Source organism: Strigops habroptila, chromosome 8 (assembly GCF_004027225.2).
Source record: "Strigops habroptila isolate Jane chromosome 8, bStrHab1.2.pri, whole genome shotgun sequence".
NCBI classification, from domain to species: domain Eukaryota; kingdom Metazoa; phylum Chordata; class Aves; order Psittaciformes; family Psittacidae; genus Strigops; species Strigops habroptila.
This window is the reverse complement of record NC_044284.2, coordinates 28,071,491-28,080,980: the sequence shown is the minus strand read 5'-3', so window position 1 is coordinate 28,080,980 and position 9,490 is coordinate 28,071,491.

The following is a 9,490-nucleotide window of genomic DNA, read 5'->3' as shown; positions in this document are numbered from 1 at the left end:
CCTCCACAACCATAGAGAAACAATCATTTTATTGTCAGTCTTACTTAAATGGAGTTTCTTTAAAGAGCATTTTGTTTTAATAAGGTCATTATGCTTATTAAATAATTTGCATAACAAAGGCTAAATTCTTATCTTGATGTAATAAAAAGTATTTTTGTCTATCCTTGAAAATTAGATAAAGTACAAACAGAGGTTTCAAGAATAGTAAACAAGACACATATACTTTTTGACACTTGCAGTTGTTCACCCATACTTTACATTCACACCCACTCAACAAGAGGTAAGGACTGTTTCAAGATTAAGCTCCATTTATCCCTTTCAATTTGTTTCCAACAGATGCATCTACAGGTATAACAATTGCCTAGATAAGTAACACAGCTGTGCCGCACCCTAATATTGTAATCATCAGCACAGGATGTTAATTAGAGATGATTTCACAAGTCACCTGGTATACAGAATTTTACACACAGAAAGATAACGTAAGAACATAAGCTGTCCCTATCTTCCTTTTACAGTGCATTTATGCATAACTTTTAAAGTAAGATTTTTGAGTTTTACTTTTCAAAATATTCTCCTCTTTAGGACTGTCATTGACTAATATATCAAAGAATTCAGTTCCCTTAATGATGGATTAATTCAATACATCATTACAAATGCACTACTATCCTGATGGTATATTACTCAATAACATGGTAGCAGCTGGCAAGAACTTCCACTGAATCGGATGATGCAAGTTTTATCTCATTTAATTTACATAGTTAAGAATAAGAGGAAGAGTTGTTAACTGACCGAGAAAGCAAGCTCACATACAGAAAGTTATTAATTGTCTTAATAGAAACTGACAACTGTGGTATCATAGTTTGGAAAAGCAGATGTCCCTAACCTTCCAGCAGTTTCTTTAAAAAAAAAAAAAAAAAAAAAAAAAAAAAAAAAAAAAACCAAACAGATAAATAAATAAATAATCACTGTATCATAATCCCATATCATTCCTCTTTCTGATTTACTACCCCTACTACACTTTCAGTTGTTCGCTTTAGCACCTTAAACAGAGCTGCAAGTGATGAGCAAGCCCCATGCTTGCCACTGCCATTTGCAGCTGTCATTCCAGACTGCTGTGTTAAAAGCAGCAGCACGTTCTTTAAGCAGCTCCTACTGCTCCACCAGCCTCCTCCTGGCTATTCATTCATCTCTATTTCCTTTGCCAGGCCTAGGGTCCTTTAACAGTTTAAAAACTCTTTGATGTTTGTGTCAGTCTAGGAAAGATTAAAACACCAACTTCATCTGGTTGGAGCAGAGAGAAGTCTCTACTCATCAGCCTGTTCAGTTCTGCCCTCATCTCTGCCACTGTACTTGGGCTTTCTATTTCTGTGTTCCCTGTCTACATTTACCAAGGTGGCATTATTTGATTTAACAACATGAAGTACAGAAGTGTAATATAAACCGAAAATTATACCTTAATTCCACACACTGATCACTCTTCCTGTTAGTTTTGAAGAAAAGCTTAACTAACCTGGAATTAGTGCTTAACATCAAAGCAACGCAGCTCTGCCTGGATGCTATAGCACATTATGCAATTGGGAAAAAAGGCATTTCCACAGCCCCACGCTGTTAGATTGAATACCACTTGGATTACAGTATACCTCCGAAAAGATAAAGTGGTTACACAGGTTACAAAGAAGAGAGAAAGAAGCAAAGGAATAAAAAGGCTGGTAAATCAAAAAGAGGTTTGTGGTTCAGGCAGAATAGGAGTTAGGAACAGCTACTGAAATTTTCCAGGGAGAAATATGGCATATTCACGAAGGAAGTTGAATATGTAAGGAGCCATCAAAAGCAGTGGAGAGGATAGATAATTTGGACAGACCATGGATGTTACTGTGCAACACTTTTAGTCTGAAGTGGTGATCAGCTATATAAAAACAGACATCAGACACAGCTGAAGTTGCAAGCTAGGTACACTGGATAAAAAAAAGGATATCAAGATACCTAAGATTTGAGGATTTAGAAGGACTTCTTATTGAGGCACTTAATAGGTAGAAGACCTTCTGATGGCAAAGGAGAAACAAAAGGTTAGGCAGCATTACAGTGGCTCTTTTCAAGCAGATTGTTTTGATGTGATCCAGGCCTGACTACATGGGATGATGTTTATAGAAAAATCCATTTGTAACAGCAATAGCTTCATGGTTGAATGAATGAAAAGGTATTTTCTGCACTTAAATGAAACTGAGATGTAGTACAATGTAACCAGGAAGCTGAGTTCTACAAATGCCTTTAAAATAGAAAAACAAAAGAAATAAAAAGAGCACAAGGGGCAACAACCTTTGCCTGTAAGAGTCTTTTTGATTTCTGGATTTTCATTTTGTTTACTGCTATGGAAAATTATCCTGTGCCAAATTTTATACCTGTGGTATCCATGGATTGGAAATATAGGCTTATTGGAAACTGTCAAGTGCAACACAGAAGACTTGGACTTCATTCAAAAAGCAATCTAATCATGGTACTCAGATAAAAAGCCAAAAACATGAGATCAAAAGACAGGCACATCCAACGATGAACACAAGTTAACTAACTGGATGTCTCAATTGAAAATAAAGACCTGGAACCATATGCTGGAGCTAGAGATGGAACAGGCCAGAAATACTTCACAGAATACTCATGCCACACAGGAAACCAAAGGGGAAAAAAACCAATGTCAGCTAAAATGTACCCCTCTCTGTACCATGAAGACATGAGCTGATACATGTCTCTGCAGCTAAATCAACAAACCAAGTTTGGAGACAGCACAACTAGTGACTGCGAGCGTATCATAAAGAGGAAAAAAGCTAAACCACAGTGGCCTGGTATCGTACAACAAGCTTCACAGTTCTGCTCACTTGTTCCATCACCTATTGCTAGTGAATCGTACCAAGCATGGTCAGAGCAGGACAGAAACACAAGCCTCGCAGTCCCAAAGCAAGAGTCACGTTTCACGGCTTTATTTCTCATGCTGAAAACCGGTTGGTCTAAGCATTTGGTATGACACAAAATCCAAGGAGGCAACTAAATTGCAAGAGTTCACCCTGCTCTTCCCTTACCCAATCCCTACACTGCCTTTGTGTCTTTCCTTCCCACCTTCCAGCATTCCCTGGAACTACACTACTGCTGATCATTGCCATTCTGTCAATTTTTTAAAAGACACATCAAGATTACTAATTGAAACAGTGTATTTATCAAATCAATTCCAAGATGACTGCAAGTGCATCATGATCTCAGTTCAAGAAACATGTATTGGTATTTAGTGAGGCTGTATTTTCCAACTGATGAAGAACAGTAATTTTAGGGGAACACTGAGCAGTTGTTTAGATTAAAGTCATTGCAAATACTCATTAAATAAAAACTTCGCAGTCTGACAGAATGAGGAAATTGAGGTTCTTAGCATAAAAATTAAACATATAGAGAAATAAAATAGATCTATTTAATTTCTTTCACCATTTCTAGTGATAGTACATTTTGATGTTAATCCTACCTCTTTCTCAATCACTAGTAGCGATTGAGAAATCTAGTAGTTTCTAGATTACTTATAAAACAACCTGTGGCCTTTCTATTGAAAGAGATTGATTTATAGAGGCCTATTTAGAAGACAAGTTAAATGATGGATACCTATTCTTCAAGAATCAGTCATTTCCACTCCATGCAGAAGACAACAGAGGCAATAATGTTAATCAGATCTTGATTAAATTTATTTTTGAGGATAATAGGACTCGTAACTGCTAACAGAGAATTTTCAGAGCATTTGTAGGAGCAAACAAGCAGTTTACGGTTATGTTTATCTGATAAACCACAGCGACTGCATGGGAACTGCTATCCTAGCCTCAGTACGTGGGTCAGCATCGCTGCAAAAATAAACACTCTCTACCTGAGTGCCAGAAAGACTGTATTTTGCCCAGGCTAAAAACGTTTTGCAACTGAGGTATAACTAAATTGCATTTTAACCATGTTCTCTAATCATCCCTATTTTTATGTCTAAAATGTAACTTGACTCCGGGGCAGTGTTATAACATGGTAACCATCTACGCTAATAGACTAAATCACATTATCCATTTCAAGTGATGACAGTGCTCTAACCGGATTTGGTACTATAGAGGAACCCCAAATGTTAACGAGAAAAATCAGTATTAAAAGAGAAAATGTTTGTGTGAAGACAAGTATAGAACCACATCACCTGATGAATGGCACAGATTTACTGCAGGGGTGGTGGGGGCGGGGGGAAACAGGGGAAAGGAAATATTTTCTCTAGTCCCTCTAACTCGTTTATTATTCAAAGGGAAAAAAAAGGTGGTGGGCTATCAGATGAGTCCTATTTTTACTTTTAAAAAAGCTATATATGCTATGCAAGTATAAAGCAGAAGAACATGAATTTCCAAGGATAAATTAAAATATTCTTGTATTTAGGCAAGGCCAGACGTACCGGCAAACGGCAATGTATAACAGAGAAAACAAGCATCCAAAGGAAAGCTATTGGGTCAGCATGCTGGAATTACCTGGTAGATAAACAAGACAGAAGTGTCCAGTTTCCAGAACGACTATTTCTAACAATAACACAAAAATAGTAAAATACCACAGACCCACCACATACACAGTTATTGAGTAGATTTGTTTTATGGGTGGATACGGACAGCCCAGTGCTGGCAAAAGCAAGGCAATCATCTGGGTACCAAAAATAAACATGGAAATCACTGCTGAATACAGAAATCATATGGGAGATATTGTGGTGATTGCAAATAATAAAACCATCTGTCCAGTAGTTAGAAGCACTACGCTGGGCAAACAAGGGAACAAAGCATAAATCACAGAAAGGTACCCTGGCAGTGGGGAAGTTGCTACTGAAAGCTCACCTGGAAAATTATGTGCAATTCTGATCACCACATAAAGTCACTGCAGAAATGAAGCAGGTGCAGGTCACAGCTATCAATTCACACAGAATCTGGGGGAGTTTTAGCTATGCGGACAGATTTGCCAGGCTTAGTCTCTCAATCTTAGAACAATGGAACCTAAGTGGGATTTTTTGCCAATATTTATGAGATCTTGATGCCAGTAGGAGTTTTTAAAAGCAACCAATTAAGCCTATGCATCCCAAGGGGTGAAGGACAAGAGCAGAAAGGAACAGCATTCACAAATTCACAGAAATTAAAAGGTGTCCATACACAAAGGTTGATCTTAGTCCTATGCAGAGATCTTTCTCCCACTTTATTTAGGTTCCAAGTATGGATTTCCAACAGTATTCTCATACCAAAAACGTGGGGGACTATACATAAAGATAGGCGTGTAGAGAGATGGATTACCAGATACAGAGAGGTTTCCATGGACTGAATCTGCAGCTTATTCTATTCTATTTCTAAAAAGAAGCTCAAATGGACAAACCAGAACTGGATCTTCCTCTACTGCACACTCCTCCTGGTTTGATTAACTTACCAAGAGTTGTACCAGGGTCCCACTCCCTAATGTCCTCTTGCTTACTGGCCAATAGGGGGCAAAGATGGAAGAATACAGACCATAGCATGGCATATTCTGGGGTTTACATTGTAGATCCATAGATGATAGGATTGGGATGAATTTTGACAGAGAGAAGGAATATAGCATCTGCATTCTGAACAGGATGTATTTTATACAAGATGGGCTCCAAATCTTCTTAAACTATAACTCGAAAAAGGAACTTCTGTGCATATACTACTGCTGCAACTTGAGGTACATTTCTTTTCAGGTTTTCTGGAATTTTAAGGTTGAATCATTGGTTTCTTTCAATTTAGTGCTGCATTCTATTTCCAGAAAGGGTTGTGGCCTTGGAACAGTCAGAGACCTTGGAACTGATTATCTCTGGTAAGAACACTTAATCAATTTTACCCATCGCATTTAAAATTTGGTTTCATCCATATGCTTAGTGTGACTTCACATTTTCAATAATAAAAATAAAATAAAAAGCAGGATGCACAGCTATAAAAAGGAACCACAAAATAAATTAGGTGAAAAAAAAAAAGTGCTGCTTATTTTTCTTTTGTGTTTATGTTTGACTTAGATGGTGGCAGTGACTACTGAGAAGATGGAACAGCTGGAAGTATTTTAAAGGATATAGCTGATAATGGAAAGATATACCTTTTCTTTATTTCTGCTAGTGTTGGTACTTCTACTAACAATATTAGCCCTGTAAAAGCACACGGGTGTTACCTAAAGCATTAAGAACAATCTAATCATCACGCTAGGATACATAATTGTTTTAAAATCTGCATAGTTAAATAGAATTAAAAATAATATATAATCTTCCTATTATACGTAACTAAATTACAGAATTTTAACTTTCAATAAACTGACTTTGCCAGTGTAAAGAGGTGATTCAAACCTCACCTCACCTTTCTAGCAAACAAAATAGACACAAGAATACAAGAAGCCTATAAAAAGAGAAGATACTCAAAGCAGCCTGAGCACCTACCAACAGGAACACAGAGAGCACTGCTGGGGCTGACAAGCTACGAAGCAGGCTAATGGTGGAGATGCCACTTCTTATCTGCTTCCCACCTCTCCTAAAGTGCTGTACATACATATACAAATATATAAATGGTGATTTTCTTTCGATAATGTTTTTAACACAAGTAGTATCAGTTTGCATATACCAATAAAAAAAAACAGTATTACAAGATATGTTTCTACCTCAGTTCATATCTTCTTACATTTCTTTGAAAATGTTAGCACAGACATAGTTCTTTTTAATGAATCAGAATAAGTCACACATTATATAGGAAGTGATAACACTTAAATCTGCAGAAGGCTTCACTATTCCTATTCATTTCATAGTAAAGTATGAACCTTTAAAATTTTCCATTTTGCCTGCTTTTTAAGTTTATCTGTGAACAATCCTGAATAAGATTTACAAGTCTGTCAACTAAACTAAGAGCAACTGGAAACTGAATCTTTCAGAGAAGTTCACAAGATTTACGCCTCGCAGTAAAATAAAAAAAATAATGTGGGAGTCAAATTGCCTAACAGTCACAGCTTCAAAACACAAAAGTTGACATGAAAGTTAAGAAGAAAACTTTATAAAAGGATCATGCTACTTGTAAGAAAAACAGTTCTCAGTATTTCTTGCTTGAGTATAAAATACTGGAACCTCAAGACACTTTTTCTTTAAATGACATGCAACAGTATTTCCATAGTAAAAAGTAACAAGTAAATTCACTGCTTTGAAGTATATGAGAAGAGGGTAAGCTCTATTGTCCACATCAGAGGAGGATCTCGTCATTCTTTAGAGATGGATTGGAACTCCATGGGACACTTCTGTAATGTGGCTGGCAGGAAGTGACACATTAATGAAGATTATAGTGCAACTTCAAAAAAGTTGGTAAAAAAAATTATTAAACAACCTACCTACTATTTTTGAAGTGGAAAATACAGAACAACTATACCTCTTCTCCCTAAAATGGCCATTTTCTATAACAAAGGTGTACAGAATTCCTCCACTCTCATTCCACAGTATTCTTCCAAACAGTTTAAGTAAATGAAAATGCACATATTTCACGGTGGTAAACATGTGGATTTCCAACAGTGTGGCAAAGAAAGAATGAAATCAAGCAAAACCACAAGCTACAATCTGTAAAATAACAGTAATCTATATAGATGGAAGCCCTTAAGTGATGCACAGAGACCAAGTCAGAGTTCCAGCTGCATCTACAGTCATACGACCTGTGATCTTTTTTGAAAATAATGAACTACCGTTCTCTGCCTAAGTTCAGCATACCGTAACTTTCTTATTTGTACTCAACAAGGCAGTGTCTTCAGGGCAAGCACTGTCTGTCTGGGCAAAGTTATGCCAAGAAATGCTGGCACGGTGGGACTCCCACTATAGCTGAGTCTGCAGACTTGCTAAAAGACATAATATTTGAAAACATATCCAAAACTTTAGAAACATATACAGATATTTCATATTACTGGAAAAATAGCTTTAAAGCAAATTAGCTGATGAGAGGAGCAAAGGCAATGAAATAACACTGGTGTGCCATAAAAAACATTATAGCATCATAGAATCATAGAACAGTTAGGGCTGGAAAGGACCTTGAGATCATCTTGTTCCAACCGCCTTGCCATAGGCAGGAACACCTCACCATAGACCATGCTGCCCAAGGCTCTGTCCATTAGATTTTTGCTCTAGAACCAGGTAGCCTCAAACAGCAAATTAAACTGACATTTACAATCTCTCGTAAGAAAAGATGAGGGTAGATATAGAAGGGACAGGACAGAGTGGTTTAGGGAGGAAAATATATCATAAAGGAAGTGCTAGAAAGTGCTGACCCAACTAACTGAGGCATCCTAAAGGTGTTAAAACAGAGCTGCTAAAAAAAAGCTTGCAAATTTAGAAAATGTATCATATTGCTATAAATGCACAGAGGCATGAAAAATATAAGTGCAGTGTCAACCCTTCTTTTTCATTTGCTTATTCTCCTTTCCTTTCTAATGGAAGGAATGTTTCTTTGGGGATGGTCTTGAGGCATACTCCTCAAGCACTTGTAAATCTAAGACCTGTTCCAGAACTCCTCCAATCTCACCTTTCCGTCCAAAGAACAAGGAGGACTTAACTGATACAGACAGATTAAAGGGAAGGCAAAGACCAAACTCTAGTCTTCTACAATCCCTTAAAATATTTAAAAAATAAAAATTATGAATCCAAGTCCTAACTTTGTACTCTGACCTCCTCCTCAGCTATACACCTAAGCTATAGCATAACCTTGCATTAATAACATTTTCAGATGATTTTATACCTTTTTAATAATGTATGTCAATTATATCTGACTTTAGGAAGGATAGTATTCATTTATCGATCATGATGCATTATCTCAAACCCAGAAATTTCTAAGCAGCTTTCATCTCCTGTGCAATTCTAAATAATTCAGAATGTAATTTTAGTCAGGTTATGATGTTTGTATTTTTTCTTATTAAATTTGTATTTTTTAATCAAACTAAAAGCTGACAGATGTATAGCAAAGGGTCAAATGTCCAGCTCATATTACCCAAAAAGTCCCAAAGGAATCCTCTTGAAAAGTCCCATGAGTGAGGATACTGCTGTTTATTTCTTTGTTTTTAGAACGCCGACCTCTGTACCCACTGGATTTGTACAGTATTACATGTATATTTAATAATAATTATAATAACAGTAGCAAATAACTTTTGAGTTCTCGTTAAAAGGACATACATTATCATTTCCTAAAAGTTATTTGTTCATTTTGCCTTAAGATTGGAACAATTCATCCCTGCCAATTCTCAGCATGAAAATAGAAATTTTGTTCAGATTTCTAAGTTGAAAAGTAAATCTAAATATGCAATAAATGATTACTAATTTGTACTGCAGATCTGCATTCACTCCAAAGGTGAATTCCTGAACAAGGTACTGACAAAGTATGCGGCTTAGAGATTTACAGGCTTATCTGGGGAACAGTTTAGTATTAATGAATTTCCAGCAAAATAGATTTTT